This window comes from Palaemon carinicauda, chromosome 38, assembly GCF_036898095.1.
Source record: "Palaemon carinicauda isolate YSFRI2023 chromosome 38, ASM3689809v2, whole genome shotgun sequence".
Taxonomy (NCBI): Eukaryota; Metazoa; Arthropoda; class Malacostraca; order Decapoda; family Palaemonidae; genus Palaemon; species Palaemon carinicauda.
This window is the reverse complement of record NC_090762.1, coordinates 37104135-37124134: the sequence shown is the minus strand read 5'-3', so window position 1 is coordinate 37124134 and position 20000 is coordinate 37104135. Positions and strand designations below refer to the sequence as shown.

Genomic DNA, 20000 nt, shown 5'->3' with positions numbered 1-20000 from the left:
TATCTTCTGACTAAGCATAGAAGAGTAAGGTACAGTTGGACACAGGAATACCCGACACACCTCGTTCTGAAGAAATGCACCCTGTCACATCCTTACTGCACGGCGAGTTCTTGTATTTAGCCCCACCTACCACCTCTGCCTTCTCTCCCTAAGCTATCTGTTTGGTTACCCGCCGCGCAGAAATAAATTATGTTCTAATTTGAAGCACACCACACATTACAAATGCCTTGGGTTAGAGTTCTCTTGATTGAGGGTACATTCGGGCACAATATTCTATCTTAATTCTCTTCCTCTTGTTTTTCAAAAGTTTTTATAGTTTATATTTGAAAGATCTATTCTAATGTTGTTACTATTCTTAAATATTTTAGTCTCACTGGGCTATTTTTCCTATTGGAGCTCTTGGGCTTATAGCATCTTGCTTTTCCAACTTGGGCTGTAACTTAGCTTGTAATAATAATAATAATAATAATAATAATAATAATAATAATAATAATAATAATATCTATCTATCTTAACACAGTAAATGAGATACCAGTGACGCCCTGATTAATTCATTTTAGGTTGCGGATATGTTAGATTTCATTACAATACATTACATTACATTACATTGCACCATAATATTAAAATTACAATTACTCAATCAATTCCGAAACATAATCCTAACAAGCTTACCAATAAGTTCCGTATTTGGAATTCCCTAAATGCCTCCGTGATCCCTACTGCACATCAGGCATTTACATATCTGTGATTGGCTAATTTGAAATGTTGGTTATAAAGTCAGGCGTTGGGGTCGGGTAGGTGATTCTGCGACAATGCTTAACAATCAATTAGCAACAATACCTAAATCTAAGTTAGATTGATGAATTGTAAAGGTGACAAACCGTATGATAATCATTTAGAAAGGTCAACAGACTTAAGTAATGTACAAGGAAAACGAAAACATTATATATATAAAATAAAGAAAATTCAATAGCAAGCAATAGCTACATAAAAATAGCAAGTAGCAACAAGCCCAATACAGCCATGGCAACTGCTATCACGGTTTTGCTATTATTATTATTATTATTATTATTATTATTATTATTATTATTATTATTATTATTATTATTATTACTTGCTAAGCTAACACCCTAAATGGAAAAGCAAGATGTTATAAGCCCAAGGGCCCCAACAGGGAAAAATAGCCCAGTAAGGAAATGAAACAAGGAAATAAAAAACAACAAGAGAAGTAATAAACAATCAAAATAAAATATACTAAGAACAGAAACAACATTAAATTAGATCTTTAATATATAAACTATAAAAACTTTAAAAACACCAAGAGGTGTCCTTCTCCTAGAAGAGCTGCTTACCTTAGCTAAAGAGTCTTTTCTATCCTTACAAAGAGAAAAGTAGCCACTAACATTGCAGTAGTTTACCCCTTGAGCGAAAAAGAAGTTTGGTAACCTCAGTGTTGTCAGGTGTATGAGGACAGAGGAGAATGTGGAAAGAATAGGCTAGACTATTCGTATATGTGTAGGAAAAGACAAAAAATAGCAGTAATCAGAGAGAAGGATTCAACGTAATATTGTCTGGCCAGTAGTGGGTTGGCTAGGGCACCAGCCACCCGTTGAGATACTACCGCTAGAGTGTTATAGGGTCCTTTGACTGGCCAGATAGTACTACATTACACCCATCTCTCTGGTGACGGTTCATTTTTCCTTTGCCTACACATATACCGAATAGTCTGGCCTATCCCTTACAAATTCTCCTCTGTCCTCATACACTTGACAACACTGACATTATCAAACAATTTCTCTTCATCCAAGGGGTTAACTACTGCACTGTAATTGTTAAGTAGCTACTTTCCTCTTGGTAAGGGTAGAGGAGACTCTTTAGCTAAGGTAAGCAGCTCTTCTAGGAGAAGGACACTCCAAAATCAAACCCTTGTTCTCTAGTCTTGGGTAGTGCCATAGCCTCTGTACCATGGTCTTCCACTGTCTTGGATTAGAGTTCTCTTGCTTGAGGGTACACTCGGACACACTATTCTGTCTGATTTCTCTTCCTCTTGTTTTGTTGAAGTTTCTATAGTTTATATAGGAAATATTCATTTTGTTGGTGGTGGTGTTCTTAAACTAATCTATTTTTCTTTGTTTCCTTTCCTCACTGGGTTATTTTTCCCTGTTGGAGCACTTGGGCTTATAGCATCTTGCTTTTCCAACTAGGGTTGTAGCTTAGCTAGTAATAATAATAATAATAATAATAATAATAATAATAATAATAATAATAATAAAAGGACCCAATAACTCTCTAGTGGTAGTATCTCTATCCCAGCAATATAAATATTATTTAATCAATAAAAATACCAATTCTACCATAAAGCAAAGCCTTCTTCATATAAGATAAGAATATCGTAACCTATATCTTGTCTTTTGCAAGGTGCTTCAGAGGCTAAAAAAATTCAATTAGGAAAAACTTCTCGGCACAAACAGAACGACGTTACAGAAGAAATAATGCATCTCCCTTGTCAGCTGAAGCTAACCTCAAAAACCGCAATGAAAAACAATACCAGCTGAAGATGACAATTGCAAGGGTTATGTATACCCTTTTTTTATATTTTACACTTCGGACTCCTGCTATGTAATACACACGGATATCTTTATACAGAGGATTTTTCTATGTAGCCTAAAGGACTTCTCTAACGTGAAGGACTTGATTTTTATAGGCAGAATGTTTTTTTTAAGGATACTTTTCTGTAGCAGATGGGGAAATTGTCATAAGGGATTTTTTTTCGTAAAGGTACTTTTTTCATAAAGGGACTTTTTTTTTTTAATAAATGGAATTTCTATGCAGGAGACTTTCTTGAATATTCTTTTTTTCTTTTTTTGGTGGAGATTTGCCTTCATTAGAAACTTTAAGCAGATTTTTTTTTAAATATTTCCTTGAGACCTTTTTTCATGCCGGGGTAAATAATGCTCAACTACTGTACTATAAATTATCTACAAAATTACATAATGTGGCTGTGTGCAATCAGACCCACAAGGGATTCTTAAGCATCAACAACAACAACAACAACAACAACAACAACAACAGCAAATGCAGCCGTTTCTACAACAAATGCCGCCCCTTCTTGTTCACAGCAAGACAAAGGCCTCATACGTCTTTAATTCATGTCTGGGATTTAGCCAGTTTTCATCACCACGCTGGCCAGTGCGAATTGGTGATGGAGGGAGACTTTTGTCTGATCACTTGCAGGAGACCAACCTACTACGGGTGACTGTGACTAGTACAGCTATCCTGATCATGGCGATACGCAAACCCTTTTACCAAGTTCAGGTATCCCCACTTAGTGTACCCTAAATAAATAAAAAAAAATCTGAACAAGTCTACAAAAGAAGAAACAAAAGGGACTCTGATAAACATAAATCTTATTTCCACTACAATAACAACAACAACAACAACAATAATTCTCCTCTTCCTCTGATACCCAGAGATATCGAGTAACGCACCCACGTTTCGAAGCCGATTCCACAGGCGACCGCAATTCCACCGGAGACTACAATTCCACCACCTGCTGCTATACCAGAATACCACCAGCATCCTGTTGAGATGCATCTTCGTCCATGGTATCAAATGCTGTAAAATGAACAGCAGCAAAACAGCAACACGACATATTCATAAGTCTCTTTTTTTATAGTTTATTTATGAAAGATCTTTTATAATGTTGTTACTGTTCTTAAAATATGTTATTTTAGTTGCTCATCACTTCTCTTGTAGTTCACTTCTTTCCTTATTTCCTTTCCTCACTAGGCTATTTGTCCTTTTTGTAGCCCTTGGGGTTATAGCATCCTGCTTTTCCAACCTAATAATAATAATAATAATAATAATAATAACAATAATAATCTTTGTCTCCTTCTACGCCTTTTGACGCAAAGCGCATCAATAATAATAATAATAATAATAATAATAATAATAATAATAATAATAATAATAATTTACTATACACAAAACCTGAACTACCCTATTGACTTAAAAGAAGTCTTTCTTTTTTAACACAAGGGTCTGCCCCATCATTTTTTCTCCAATTATATTTTGCTTCTCCCTTCTTTTCCAAGTAGTATACCATCTACAATTTCCTTTCTTGTCTCGAAACAATACCACCCTACTACTCAGCTAGGAGACATGCCTCCTTTATTCTAACGAATGAATCTAATGTTAGACACGTAACCTTTTATTATTATTATTATTATTATTATTATTATTATTATTATTATTATTATTATTACTACTACTAGCTATGCCACAACCCTATTTAGAAAAGCAAGATGCTGTAAGCCCAAGGGCTCCAAAAGGGAAAATAGCCCAGTGAGGAAAAGAAAGAAGCAAATAAATAAACGATATAAGTAATAAATATTTAAAATAAAATATTTTACAAACATTAACACAATCAAAAATGATATTTCATATATAAACTACAAAAAGACTTAAAGTCCGCATAACATAAAAACATTTGCTGCAAGTGTGGACTTTTGAAGTTCCCAAAAGAATGTTAACTGGAGGTCGATAGCCATTAGTGTCTAGACTCTAGTGCCTTGCGAGATTTGCAAGTGATAACGGAAGTCAACACGCCGTCTGCATCGATGGCACTTGACGATAATCCCTGGTAGTGAGAGACATCCTTTCAGAGTTACGTAACCGTGGTTCGGTTTGTATCACATGGACTATGTTCGCGATGAACTGGTCTGATGATGTCTGGATTAGATCGTGTGTGAAATCAAACTTGATTTTGCTGTGGAGGGGTTGGAAATGGTGTGAACTGCTGTAGAACTTCAAAAGTTCAAAGTTGCAGCAAATGTTTTCATGTTGAACAGGCTGACATAAGTCTTTTTATAGTTATATATGAATTATATATCTGTTTTAATGTAGTCAATGTTTTTTTTTTTAAATATTTTATTCTAATTTATCAATACTTCTTATATCGTTTATTCATTTCCTTGTTTCTTTTCCTCACTAGGCTATTTTTCCCCGATGGAGCCCTTGGGTTTATAGCATCTTACTTTCCCAACTAGAGTTGTAGCATGGCTAGTAGTAGTAGTAGTAGTAGTAGTAGTAGTAGTAGTAGTAGTAGTAGTAATACTGAAAAAGAAACATTACTGAATGCATCATGATATTCACCGTCAGCCGTAAGTAATCCGCTGGAGGACAAAAGCCTCAGACTTGTCCTTCAATTCGCGTCTGTTTATGGTCTTACTATGCTAGTTTATACCCGCAAATTTACTTAGTTCGTCAATCCATCGTCTCCCCTTACTTCCCCTGCTTCTTTTAAATCTCTAGGGACCATATCTGTTACTCTTAATTTCCATCTTTTGAGTGACATTCTCATTATATGTCCTGCCCATGTCCATTTCTTTTTCTTACTTATTAGAATATCCTCTACATTAGTTTGCTCTCGAATCCAAGTTGCTGTTTTTCTGTCTCTTAAAGTTATTCCCATAATTATTCTTTACATGATATTATCCTTTTTTAAATCGCAGGTGACCAAAATCAGGGTTTTTCGTCGTTTTTAACGTTTTTTTTCGGTGTTTTTCGTCATTTCCTAATGTTCTCAGATCGTTTTTTCGGTGTTTTTTTTTCTAACATTTTTTGGTGTTTTATCGTCATTTTCAGACGTTGTTTTCGGTGTTTTCCGTCGTTTTCTGACATTTTTTCCGGTGTTTTCGTAGTTTTCTGACGTTTTTTCGGTATATTTCGTCGTTTTCTGATGTTTTTCGTCGTTTTCTGCGAAATCTATAAAAGCAAACTAGATTGTACTAAAGGGAACTGAAAATTTAAACTTAAAAAAAAAAATGAAAAAGCCCATTCAAACTATAGGATGCTTTAAATGGTTTGAAATGGAGTCTAGTTTGCAAGACAAACCAGGTTTCACTTCTATACTTGTTACCTAGTTATGAACCTCCCCCCCCCCCCCACCCCCTACCCCCAGGAGCAATCTGAAACGATACGAGAAATCCTACTAAGAAGATACGAGAATCCCACGCTCATAATTACAACTTGAAGAAATAAAAATCATAAACAACTACACATCCTTTGGAAAAAAAACTTAAATGGCCCCAAACCTCACTGATATATACAAACACCCTTATGTCAAACAATGAACAGGCTGATGTAAATCTCTTTCAACAGTGTATGTATGAAACATCTGTTTTAATGTTGTTAGTGTTCTTAAAATATTTTATTTAAACTGTTCATTACTTCGCTTGTAGTTTATTTATTTCTTAATTTCCTTTCCTCACAAGGCTATTTTTCCTTGATGGAACCTTAAAGCGTTCTGCATTTTATTATTATTATTATTGTTATTATTATCTGCTAAGCTACAACCCTAGTTGGAAAAGCAGGATGTTATAAGCCCAGGGGCTCCTAAAGGGAAAATAGCCCAGTAAGGAAAGGAAACAAGGAAAAATAAAATATTTTAAGAACAGTAACAACATTAAAATGAATATCTCCTATATAAACTATAAACACTTTGATAAAAAACAGAGGAAGAGATATAAGATAGAATACAGTGCCCGTGTGTACCCTCAGGCAAGAGAACTCTAACCCAAAACAGTGTTAGACCATGGTACAGACGTTATGGTACTACCCAAAACTAGAGAACAATGGTTTGATTTTGGAGTATCCTTCTCCTAGAAGAGCTGCTTACCATAGCTAAAGAGTCTTTTCCAACTAAGGTTGTAGCTTAGCTAGTAATAATAATAATAATAATAATAATAATAATAATAATAATAATAATAATAATAATAATAATAATAATAATAATAAAAGAGTCTCTTCTTTCCAACTAAAGTTGTAGCTTAGCTAATAATAATAATAATAATAATAATAATAATAATAATAATAATAATAATAATAATAATAATAATAATAATAATAACTAACATATGCATCATATAATCAAAGAAAGAGATATGCCCTTTGAAACGACCTCTTGACTTTCTATTCAACGAATCCATTTCTTGCCTCGGCGTGAAAAGCGAGAGGGATCCATATCAGAATGGCACGACAATTACTTAGCGTAAAAAGGGTTAACCGGCAACTCAAGGCGTGGACAAGCCTGAAATATGAGACGAATCAACGAATCAGTCAGACTGTAATGAGCCAAGTCTATGGGAATCTTTCCATGGATCTCAGCTTCGCGTCTCTGAGAAACTTTCTCAAGAATCTTTGCATTTAAGTCTTTCGAAACAAAATCAAGGATCTTTGCTACGTCTAAAGACACCTCGAGGATGTTGGCACTACTGTATGTTTAAAGGTTTAAGGTCGCTCATGAATGGCAGAGGCAAGGGACAGTGACATTGCCCTAGCAATCTGGACAATGCCCTAGAGACTGACCATATTATACATGATCAGCGTCCAAGCCTCTCCACCCAAGCAAGGACCAGGGAGGGCCAGGCAGTGGATGCAGATGAATCAGCAGATAGACCTTTAGGCTCCCCAAAACCCACCAACCTTAGCTCAAAATGATGGTAAGATTGCAGACACTAATAGCACTAACGAATCTGAGCGGGACTCGAACCCCCCTCTGGCAAACACCTGACAGAAACGTTACCAATCGGGCCACAACAATCTTTGTCATTGGGAATCTTCCTCAAGGATCCTACCGCTACATCTATGGCAAACTATCTCACAGATCAAATTATTACGTCGTTGGGATCTTTTTAAGTGATCGAATAGCTGTATATATGGCAACAAATCTAAAATAACTGTGGAGTACGTCTACAGGAACATTTTCAAATGATTAAATCGCTACATTTATGACAAACTATCTCAAGGATCATGGTACTACATTTATGGGAGCCTTTGTCAATGATTAGAGCACTTCGCTCATGGCAACTTATCTTAAAGATCAAAGGGCTACATGTCTGGAAACCTTTCTCAGTGATTAGAGCACTAAATCTAAGCCAACTTGTCTTAAAGATCAAAGTGCTATGTCTATGGGAACTTTTCCCAATTATCAAAGCACTACAGCTATGGCGAATAAAGCACTACATTTATGTCAAATTGTCTTAAAGATCAAAGTGCTGCCTATGGGAACCTTTCTAAATGATTAAAGCACTACATTTATTGCAACTTGTCTTAAAGATCAAAGTGCTATGTCTATGGGAACCTTTCTAAATGATTAAAGCACTACATATATGGCAAAGTTTTAAAGATCAAAGTGCTATATCTATGGAAACCTTTCTCAATTATTAAAGCACTATATTTATGGCAAATTGTCTTAAAGATCAAACTGCTACATCTATGGGAACCTTTCTCAATTATTAAAGCACATTTATGGCAACCTGTCTTAAAGATCAAAGTGTTACATTTATGGGAACCTTTCACAATTATTGAAACACTACATTTATGGCAACTTGTCTTAAAGATTAAAGTGTTATGTCTATGGGAACCTTTCTCAATTATTAAAGCACATTTATGGCAACCTGTCTTAAAGATCAAAGTGTTACATTTATGGGAACCTTTCACAATTATTGAAACACTACATTTATGGCAACTTGTCTTAAAGATTAAAGTGTTATGTCTATGGGAACCTTTCTCAATTATTAGAGCACATGTATGGCAACTTGTCTTAATGATCAAAGTGCTACGTCTATGGGAACCTTTTTCAATTAAAAAAGCACTACACTTCTGGCAACTTGTCTTAAAGATGAAAGTGCTGAGCCTATGGGAACCTTTCTCAATTAAAAAAGCACAACACTTCTGGCAACTTGTCTTAAAGATGAAAGTGCTGCGCCTATGGGAACCTTTCTCATTTATTAAAGTATTACACTTCTGGCAACTTGTCTTAAAGATGAAAGTGCTGCGCCTATGGGAACCTTTCTCATTTATTAAAGTATTACACTTCTGGCAACTTGTCTTAAAGATGAAAGTGCTGCGCCTATGGGAACCTTTATCATTTATTAAATCATTACACTTCTGGCAACTTGTCTTAAAGATGAAAGTGTTGCGCCTATGGGAACCTTTTTCATTTATTAAAGCATTACATTTATGACAACTTGTCTTGAAGATCAAAGTGGTCTGCGTTTGGGAACCTTTCTCAATCACAGAATCACTAAATATAAGGCAACTTTCTCAAGGATTGAACAGCTACATTTATGGGGACTTTTCCAAAGATTAAAGGACCACGTCTTTGGCAACCTATTTAAAGTACAGAAGTTCTACGTCTATTGGAACCTTTCTCTGGGATCTCGGCACTAATTCCTTTGGCAACATTTCTCAAGGATCAAAGTGCTACACCTATATATTCCTTTCTATTGTATTTCATCTCTATGTCTCAGTGGTTAATAAATAAGGATCTTTCTCAATAATCTTGGCACTGTCTACGGGAACCTTTCTCAACCATATTGGTTTTATGTCTAAGGGAGCTTTCATCGAATGATCTCAACTCTATGTCTACAGAAACCTTTCTTAAAGACATCGGTTCTACAGCTACACAAACCTTCCTTAAGGATCTTAGTACTCTCTATGGGAATCTTTCACTAGGATCACAGCTCTACATGCAAGGGAACCTTACCTATGTATCTTGCGCTACGTTTACAGGAACCTTGGCACTGTATCAAAAGGAACTCTTCTTATGGACCTTAGCTCTATGTCTACAGAAACCTTTCCTAAGTATCTTGGGGTTATGTATACAGGAACATTTATAAAGGAATTCAGCATCATTAAAGGATCTCACCACTATGTCTTTAAGAACCTCTCTCAAGCAGCTTGGCACTAAGTCTTTGGAAAACTTCCACTTGGTTCTAGATGATGCATCTACTACAATCCTTAAGGATTTCAGTACTAGATCCATGGGAACACCTCCCTAGGATCTCGGCCCTATGTCTACAGGAAGTTTTCCCAAGGATCTCAGTGCTTTGTCTATCTCAGTCTTCAAAGATCTCTGATCCAATCAGGATAACCTACACACATAACCTTTATATGTCCTATCTCGGTCTAGGTCGTTCCTTTATTAGATAAAAAGAAGAATCTAGACACCTTTTTCAGTAATTTTACGGTTCAAGGATATTTCTGTTATAACAAAATAATATTCTTTAATTTTGTCTTTAGGCTCTTTACGTCAATAGGTGCAGGAGGAGATGATGATGATGATTTAGGTATGGGAATTTATGGATCTACGAGGCTTTAGTTTGCTTTTCATTCTTACCTTTAAATTTATAGGTCATAAACAAAACATATGGTTGAGGAAAGGAAGAAAATTCACATTCTAACAACTTCTTAAGAAGAAATGGAGCATAGGTGACAAGTGTGCAAAATTCAGAAGCGTTGCGAGGAGTCAAGGAAGACCAGAAACCAATAGAAAGGTGGAGAGGATGTACAGCACTAGAAAGAAAGGCCTTAATATCCAAATAGTAGTAGGATATGAACAAGACAGAAACGGATGATGCTGTGAGGCTCGTTGAGCACAAGGACTACTTATGACCCTTTTGTGTTAAGACACAGAGATGCTAAAGTAGGAGTACAGTTTATTATCACTAAAAGGAGGAGATTTACCAGCCAAATGCGTCAAGCTCGACTCTGAGTCTCTTACAGAGCTGGCCAGTAGGAGTTCAGAAGTTTCATGTGGGGCCACTTTTCACACTGAATATAGTGGTAATGACTTTCACCTTGTATCATCTTTGAGATAAACAGGTCATGACCTCCATCTTGTTTCTTCTCTGGAGCTACCCACTACTGTACTAGGGGGAAAGGGCTTAAGAGAAACTATACACTGCAGGACTTACCCTTCCGGAGGGAGAGCTGATTATCTCCTTGCGCTCGGAACTCGTAGAGGGCGACGAAGAGCTGCGGGTCGCCCTCCTCCTCGGGTGCCAGAAGGTTCTCCCTCGAGTGCCACTTGGTGGCCACAACCTCCGACGCTTGGACCGAAGTGACTTGGGCGGGAGACGGCGACGAGGAAGGGGTGGCCACGGGCAAGTTGCTTGCTTGCGGATGGGTGGCGGCAGCGGCGGCGGCAGCAGCAGCAACAGCAGCAGCTGACGAGGGCTGAATGGGAGTGAAGGTACCTGCCAGGTGGGGCTGCCCGCCATCCGGGGGGCCCGGGCCCCCCATGGCGTCCAGCCCGACGCCCCCCGCGCTCCCACTAACCAAGTCAGGCAGGTCAGGAAGCGGCCGCGCAGCAAGGAGGGCCTCTGCACCAAACAAAAGAAAATTTCGGCGGTTACAAACACAACAATAATGAGCATCCAAACAAATAATAATAAGTAAATAAATAATAATAATCTAAAGTTATAATATTCTAAAAAGAAATATTTAAGCCGGATAATTATGAAAATAAATCACTAAACTGAAACAAAATGAAAATATAAGATTTGTGGTTTGAAACCAGAAAACAAAACTAAAAACAAATTTCCAAGAAAAATACTTAGCATTAAGTAACACCCGAAAACGTAAAGTAAGATTGGAGTGAAAATATAAATATTTCTTTTTAAAATTTACTTTCTATAGTACAAACAAAATAATATCTTTATCAGCTATAATAATAAAAAAAAACGTTAACCTAAAATAATAACCAACAGTCTTAAACCTTAGAAATGATGTTCAATCCATAAGCCATTATGGCCAACCCAAAAACGGAAAAAATCGACCATTGATATCTCGACCTGTCTTTAAATTTTCGAGGTAAATTAAAGTAAATTCAAATCACATTCGCTTTCGGGATGTCAACGCAAGAGCCCGTGCCTTGCATAAGGCAAGCCAATCTTTACAAAACAAAACAAAACAAAACAAAGCTTCTCCATCAGTCAAATCCAGTTCTTTGACTTTTGATAGTAATTTACCTATAAATTCAAAGGATCTAACGTATGCGAGACAGCCTTGATACCTGTTGCATCGCTAGCGGAACTCGTGAGAACACACACACACAAACACACACACACACACCCACATATATATATATATATATATATATATACATAATATATATATATATATATATATATATATATTATATATATATATATATATACATAATATATATATATATATATATATATATATATATATATATATATATATATATAATTATATACTGTATATAATATATAAAATAAACATATATATTAAATATCTCTCTCTCTCACTCTCTCTCTCTCTCTCTCTCTCTCTTCATATATATATATATATATATATATATATATATATATATATATATATATATATATATATATATATATATATATATATATATATATATAAATATATATATATATATATATATATATATATATTCTTCTCAATAAAAAAAAGTGTACAAATTACGTGATGTTTACTACTACTGTGAAAAAGTTTCAAGAAGTCTGGTGTGGACCACGAAATGCAACCTCGTCCCTGTCCTTCACAAGGCCCTCATCAAAATACTCCTCGAGGTTTTTTTTTTTTTTTTTTAATTTAAAGGGCCTCAAAAAAAATATCCAAAATACAGATAATTTGCATATCCATAAAAGACGAGAACTAACTTTCTCATAAGTTACAGTAAGACCATCGCCATTGCAACGCTACTTTTACTTAAAAAATACTTTTTTTTTGGCCCCAAAAATTATTTCTCTACAATAGCCAAGGGGGAAGAGTGATTACCAGAGTAAGAAACAGTATTTCCCTACAATAGCCAAGGGGGAAGAGTGATTACCAGAGTAAGAAACAGTATTTCCCTACAATAGCCAAGGGGGAAGAGTGATTACCAAAGTAAGAAACAGTATTTCCCTACAATAGTCAAGAGGCAAGAGTGATTACCAGAGTAAGAAACAGTATTTCCCTACAATAGTCAAGAGGCAAGAGTGATTACCAGAGTAAGAAACAGTATTTCCCTACAATAGCCAAGGGGGAAGAGTGATTACCAAAGTAAGAAACAGTATTTCCCTACAATAGTCAAGAGGCAAGAGTGATTACCAGAGTAAGAAACAGTATGTTTTCATTTCAAATAAACACAGGAAATACAACTTCCTGAGAGATGCACGCCGAGAGAGAGAGAGAGAGAGAGAGAGAGAGAGAGAGAGAGAGAGAGAGAGAGAGAGAGAGAGAGAGAGAGAGCTGGTACATTCACCCGGAGAGGAAATCTCAGGGTTCATATGGGCTGGAACTAGGAAGTGACAGGTTGATGCGAAATGCCGGAACGAAGCCTACGTGATGTTTACTGTCTTATGTACTTGTATACAAACGTATAATTTTCCCCTGACAGTTCAATTTTTTTTTTTCATCATTCACTAGTTGGGTATTTAAATAGTATAAATATGATTCATAATTTCTCAATATATCTTCATTCAAATAAAATGAGTAAACTTAGAGGCAAAAGTTTTCAATTAAAAAAAAAATGAGGAAACTTTAACAGGCAAAAGTTTTCAATTTAAAAAAATGAGGAAATTTTAAAAGGCAAAAGTTTTCAATTTAAAAAAATAAGGAAACTTTTAACAGGCAAAAGTTTTCAATTTAAAAAAATAAGGAAACTTTTAACAGGCAAAAGTTTTTTCTGATCTCTGTATTGACAATGAGACACCACAAAAAAAAAAAGTCCTCTTCTCCCCTACTCTTTGATCTCCCTTCTCTCTCAAACCCAAAGTTACCCAAATTTCAAATGTTTTCTTTGGCATTCATCTACTTTTCCCGTTTTCCCCACATTCAAACCATCTAACTTCAACATGGGAATCTAATCCTCGCAGCCCTTCCTTCGTATCCCATTTACTGACTTCCTTTTAAAGCAAATCTCAGGAATATATGTTTTCTACAAGATTTTATTTACATATTTGTAGATTGGTTTTAATGTACTTGTGAATATCAGTTTTTAATGTTTTATGGGGTCTACTGTAATTTTGTACACAGTATAAAATTTTAATGAGTTTTACCATTTTAAGTTATTTTTTTTTCTACTTTAAAGTCATACTAATGCAAGTAGTGGACCAAATGTATATTAGTTGATAGTCAAAAGATTTATATGGAAGCATCTCTCATGTAAATGTGAAATTTTAATGTAATCACAATATCAGTAATCACTATTCTATATGTTACTTTATAAATGATGTATAATACCCAATGTATTTATTTGGAAATAAAGTATTATTATTGTTATTATTATTATTATATTCAGGCCTGGACAAGTTATGGACAATGTTACCAAACAGTCGACCTTCACATAAAACAATATAGTGCAAGAAAGACGCGGGATAATGTAGGGGTCATTTACATGGTATGTTAGTAGAGTAGAATCTGTGCAATTAAGCGAATGAAAACTGATCTACCTATTGAGTTTGAGGGACCTAGAACAAAAGACTTTTAAGAGAGAGAGAGAGAGAGAGAGAGAGAGAGAGAGAGAGAGAGAGAGAGAGAGAGAGAGAGTATCCTACTTTCGCGTTAAACAGCAGCAATTTGCAAATCAAGACTTGCTTCCCTCAAGCCACTCCCCGCCTCCAGCCCCGGTGCTAAACGACCCTGCCGGCTATGACACCGAAACTCTGAGATTTGTTGCTCCACTTCATTTCCATACTCTTGCCCAGGCACGAACCTCCTGAAGGCGGTTCTCACGACTGGAGTCATTAAGGCCTGGTACAGGGTGCTACCGATAAGTAAGTTGGAATAGGTAAATAAAGGATTTGGTTCAACCTTAATCATAAATGCTGATTGAATGCGGTGAAGTAGTAAAACTGATTTTTTTTTATTTCAGACCAACTTTCAACCTCAGTGTTGAGGTGTAAAATTGATTTGTTATGATGTTTTAATCACCAAACGTAAACTCTAAGTCCTTTTTCTCAGTATAACACCGGATTACCCACCTGCCCTTCTACTGCGAGTGCCAACGCAGGCCCCCATACTTCAGTGAAGGGGGAGCCAAGTGCTACAACTGGCAACGGCGATCCTCCTCCTCCTCCCTACTGCAGCAAGGCCACCCCCATAATTTGGGCAATGCCCTCCAGGCACGACTCATCATCACAATTCTGCCTCCCTCATCGCCTCGCCCAGCGATTACCCTCATAGCTTACATTCCCGTGACAATGGCCACCAATTCCATAGTCATGGTCGTGTGTTACTCGTCGTCGCCAACGTTACTTTAGATACTTGGCGTGTTACGCACTACGTGATCTTCATAGCAAAACGATTGTTAATTTTCCTTTGCACATTCGAACTATATCAAATATTATAAATATTTCCCTGTGATATATCACTCTCGGTGATATTTTCTGATGCACAGTAGTTTCTTTAAAGCTTGTTGATAACTTCGGGGATATTAAACCATCTGTTTTCAACAAAAATACACTTATAAACTTTAAACTTTCCACAACATCCTCCGGATGATATTACACATTATTATTTCATATTTCACTGAAATTTACATTCTTTGACCAAATAAGAATAACAAAACCACGCAAAATTCGGCATCAACGCAACACCACAGAGCAGGGAGAGACCAATCAGTAAAACGAACTCAACGTTAACATTCAATTTTCCACAAAACTCTCGTGAAAGAGCTCTGCCGCATCAAGTCGACAGATCTACACTTTAATGCCAAATAAGTGCTCTGCACACACTGGCAACAACATAAACATACACATATACATACGCAAAAAGGGCAATAGTTCATCCCTCAGCTTCCAAACCCAAATGACTGCACCTATATTTGGAGGGGGAGATGTATCTAACTGCCTTGTTTGTTCATGGAAATAAACAGTTTTCACAGAATTTGGCTGCAACTTGGCCACCTTCTAGGGACTTTCATTATTCCAAGAACGAGATACTTTCCTTACAGCACCTTATCTTCCTTTTAATCCCCTAATTTGGGAAGTTTTCCTAATCAAATAGCCACAGCAGCAGCTTCTCACAGACTATCACAGACACGTAAGCTTTATAATCTGCCAGACTTATCTCCCATCGTTATCTAGACTCTTATCGTCGCCGCTTTTCTAGATACCGACGTCGAGAACACAGAACATGACGGACGAGGAACCCCGTGACGGACACTTTCAATCACTCCACTGCCAGAGCTCATTTCCTCCTCTTTCAAACCCCAACAGAACTAACGCTTATATGCGATGCAGCATGAAGTTTCTGACACTGCCAATTTGAAACTGAAGGATTTCAAGTAGTGTTTCTTATTTTCTACACAATGCACCATGTAAAATATCGACACTTCAAACAAGCACAGAGGAGGTGGCCTACACAGATACAGAAAGACGAGGACGGAGACGTCCAACCGATCACTCCTGTAGGGGTAAGACACACTGACTCCTCACTCCAACGCACACATATGATACACACAAACTAGCTCACACACTCCTCCCTGGTAGTGTGTCTGTGTGATGTGTGTCTATGTGTGACTCGACGTCCCTCTCCCACGAGTCTCACTCACTCACTCACTCACTCTCACCCTCTCGCTTGCTGCTGCTGCTGCTGTGGCTGCTTCTGCTTCTACAGCTACTACTGCTCCTTCAGGCAGGCAACCACAACCACACCCCCACTCACTCACCCCCCCCCCCCCACCACAAGATCTTCCTCTCCCAATTCACCCCCATCCCGTTATGTACATCCTGAAAGCAAAACATCTTCTCATGTAGATTATTTCCTTCACCTTCCGCAGTGTCACGCCATTTTGTTGATTCTCATAACTACTATCATTCACAGAATTTCCTATTCATTTTTTTTTTTATGAATGAATGAACACCTTAAATCTCTCCATTAATTTAGTTCATAATCAATTTCTACGATTAAAAACAAAATTCAATCTATCTCAATCTAATTTAGTCTCTATCAACTCGTCTTTTATCAGATCAATCATCTCTTCCTTTCGAAAAAAATCCATTTATCAGTATACATTATATCAATAGACTTTGGAATATGGACCGGGAATGGCAATCTGGAGCCTGTACATTGTACATTTTTTCTTGTCCTCCCTTAACCGTTCTACACATCCTTCGAATTTTCTTATTTCAATTAGAATCCCTTTCTAACCATCATTCCCCCCCCCCTCCTTTAAACCCACCTCTCATTCCAACTCGATAAGCAACCCCCTCCACCTCCCCCTACTCCTTTAATCACCCCCAAATAACCCATCTTCTTCCACTACGAGTTCATGACTCATGACCAAGGGGAACATCTGTCCGGGGGTTACCGTAGGGGGGATATTGAGGGAAGGGTAGGGTGGGGGTTAGGGTAGAAAAGACACCAGTATTGGGAGGTGGGGAGGTTGAGTGGGTGGCTAAAGAGATCCCACACCACAAGAACTCGTAGATTCAAATTCATTTCAATACCCAGTCAACGCTGCCTCAGAAACAGACAGCTCCTGCTCCTCCTACTGCAGTGCTGTGCCGTGCTGTTCGCAAAACTCGCTTGTAATTGGAGTCGCACTGGTTCGGGTTCACGTGGGTTTGTATAGCTATTGTTTTCTCGGATGTTATGTATGATTTCAATGTCCGATATAGTTTATAGTTTTTATATATCTGTTTTTGACGTTGTTAATAGTTTATATATGACATTTATTTTGACGTTGTTATTGTTTTTAGAATGATTTACTGTTAGTTTGTTCCCATCATTTATATATTTCCTCATTTCCTTTCCTCAGTGGGCTATTTTACCCTATTGGAGCCCTTGGGCTTAGAGCATCTTGCTTTTCCAACTAGGGTTGTAGCTTGGCTAATAATAATAATAATAATAATAATAATAATAATAATAATAATAATAATAATACCATGTAATTCATCTCGGCTTCGAGCATTGGTTCGTCGGAGATGTGATTACTCCAAACATAACAATACGACCAAAATAAGCCAAGCATATATTGAGAAATAAATAAGAAACTTGTCCAGCAAAATAAGCCATTTGAAGTATTTCTAAAATACAAAAAATTATTACTACTTGCTAAGCTACAGCCCTAGTTGGAAAAGCAGAATGTTATAAGCCCGTGGGCTCCAACAGGGAAAATAGCCCAGTGAGGAAAGAAAATAAGGAACTACAAGAAAAGTAATTAATTGAAATATTCAAAGAACAGTAACATCAAAATAAATATTCCATATATAAACTATAAAAACTTTAAAAAAAACAATAGTAAGAGAAAAAAGATAGAATAGAGTACCCCCAAGACAGTGAAAGACTATGCATTTAATAAGACAAATAATATTGATAGCACGCAAAAAAATAGATGTAATTCAATCTTCCCAAACTCAAAAATAAAGAAAAACAACCAAAAGCTTTTAATGCACATCCATGCGGAACAGATGCGGAACGAACTGGCGTGCGAAATAAGAGGATCAATATATCAAGTCATAAACGTTTCCAAAGCTTTAATTAACGTTTCATCGTATCCAGGTATATAACAATGAGTGTCATCCGTACCCATATGTTCATCACATATGTAAATACAGCTATGGATAACATCGTCAAGTATTATCATTATTATTAGTAGTAGTAGTAGTAGTATGAGCATAAAACCACCTAGATTAAAGTCCTTTTCATTGTCGTTGTCGTAAGAAATATCTTTTATAATTGTTACAAAAACTTCCACAAACAGACTACTGTATATTGAACGTAATACACACACAAACACACACACACACACACACATATATATATATATATATATATATATATATATATATATATATATATATATATATATATATATATATATATATATATATATATACACACACACACACACATATATATATATATATATATATATATATATATATATATATATATATATATATATATACACACACACACACACACACATATATATATATATATATATATATATATATATATATATATATATATATATATATATATATATATATATATATATATATACAAACAAAATATACTAACAACAACAAAGTTACTAGCAATGTATTTACAAGGCAATAAACTTCTGTTTTTCTCTCTCTAAACACATGTCAAGAAGCCTAGAATGCTAGAGGCGAACCATCAATGGTACGACCAAAGGCCTGAAATAGCCTAAGGAGCTCGAGTCATAAAATTGGACACGAGAGAAATCGAATAGCAGCAAAAAAACTTTCAAAACTGGAGTTTAAGGCCAAGATCCCAATGAAATGAAAAGTTTCTATTCAAATATCTCCTAGAGAGAGAGAGAGAGAGAGAGAGAGAGAGAGAGAGAGAGAGAGAGAGAGAGAGAGAGAGAGAGAGAGACTTACCACTGGAAGCATATATTAAGAAATAAATAATTAAAAAACTCGTCGAGCAAAATAAGCCATTTAAAATCATTTTCTAAATTCCAAAAAATTCCGAACATCTAACAAACAAACTTTCTTCTTCAAAATAAAAACTCAATAAAAAAAAACTACTACATTACGGCAACAGGAAACTGCATTTTGCAAGTAATTATTCAAGACTTCATCATCAAATAATCAATACCTTGGCAACGCTACTGCATCTTTCACTAACACCAACTTTCGATCGATATATCGACCAAACCTTCAAGAAAAATTAGTAGTTTTGAACGGACATCTGCTTACGATTCCAAATGGATCAGGGAACAACGTGTAATCGACCATCTGGTAAACAAACATCTGACTGTCAAACGTTTTCCAACTGGGAAACAAACGTCTGACTGTCAAACGTTTTCCATCTGGTAAACAAACGTCTGACTGTCAAACGTTTTCCATCTGGTAAACAAACGTCTGACTGTCAAACGTTTTCCATCTGTAAACAAACGTCTGACTGTCAAACGTGTTCCATCTGTAAACAAACGTCTGACTGTCAAACGTTTTCCAACTGGGAAACAAACGTCTGACTGTCAAACGTTTTCCATCTGGTAAACAAACGTCTGACTGTCAAACGTTTTCCAACTGGGAAACAAACGTCTGACTGTCAAACGTTTTCCACATGGTAAACAAACATCTGACTGTCAAACGTTTTCCAACTGGTAAACAAACGTCTGACTGTCAAACGTTTTCCAACTGGTAAACAAACGTCTGACTGTCAAAAGTTTTCCATCTGTAAACAAACGCCTGACTGTCAAA

At 36.3% G+C, this 20000-nt stretch overlaps 1 protein-coding gene and 1 long non-coding RNA gene across 5 annotated transcripts in view; one reads left to right on the top strand and one right to left on the bottom strand.

The window, feature by feature from the left end:
- LOC137630549 (tyrosine-protein kinase ABL1-like) overlaps positions 1 to 20000 on the top strand; it is a 332860-nt gene that overhangs the window by 74947 nt on the left and 237913 nt on the right. The window lies entirely within an intron of this gene.
- The window catches only part of LOC137630553 (uncharacterized), a 48338-nt gene continuing 39103 nt past the window's right edge, over positions 10766 to 20000 (bottom strand). The window contains exon 3 of the long non-coding RNA XR_011041729.1: positions 10766 to 11168. This is a non-coding gene — a long non-coding RNA (uncharacterized lncRNA). The remainder of the gene's footprint in view (positions 11169 to 20000) is intronic.